Below are 584 nucleotides of genomic sequence, written 5' to 3' on the forward strand. Positions count from 1 at the left end.
ACACAAAACCTTCATTATCACAAATATTATTATTTAGTGGAGGATGATGATGATAATTATAACTTTTTTTGTACAATATACTCTTGTTTAAAGATCTATCCATCCAGGCTAGTTCATTATTTTCTAGTGTTTTCTTGTGTTACAGATTGAATTATGCCACCTAAAATATGCGTTGTAAATTCTAATCTTTATGCCTATGGTTATAGTCTGACTTGGGTATCTTGAGTCACTGTCTTCTAAAATGTAAAATTGATAATATAGAGTAAAGATGGGGGACGAGAGATACCAAGCTCCTTGAAGGTCATCTAGGAGCAGAATTTCAGAAAAGACAGCAGAGCCAACAAAGAAAAAAGGACTCCCCTAGAAACTGGGCCTTGAATTCAGACACATAACATCCTAAAGAGTGACAAAATTAATTTCTGCTTGTTAAAGCCACCCACTTGTAGTATTTTTATTAAACCACACTAGATAACTAAGACACAGTGTTGCTGTTCTTGTAAAGTGCCATGGAATCAGTTCCAACGCATAGTAACCTGGTATAGGGTTTCTGAGGAGGAGCTGGTGAGTTTGAACCGCTGTTTTTA

The sequence above is a fragment of the Chrysochloris asiatica genome, unplaced genomic scaffold, assembly GCF_000296735.1.
Source record: "Chrysochloris asiatica unplaced genomic scaffold, ChrAsi1.0 scaffold00113, whole genome shotgun sequence".
Classification (NCBI taxonomy): domain Eukaryota; kingdom Metazoa; phylum Chordata; class Mammalia; order Afrosoricida; family Chrysochloridae; genus Chrysochloris; species Chrysochloris asiatica.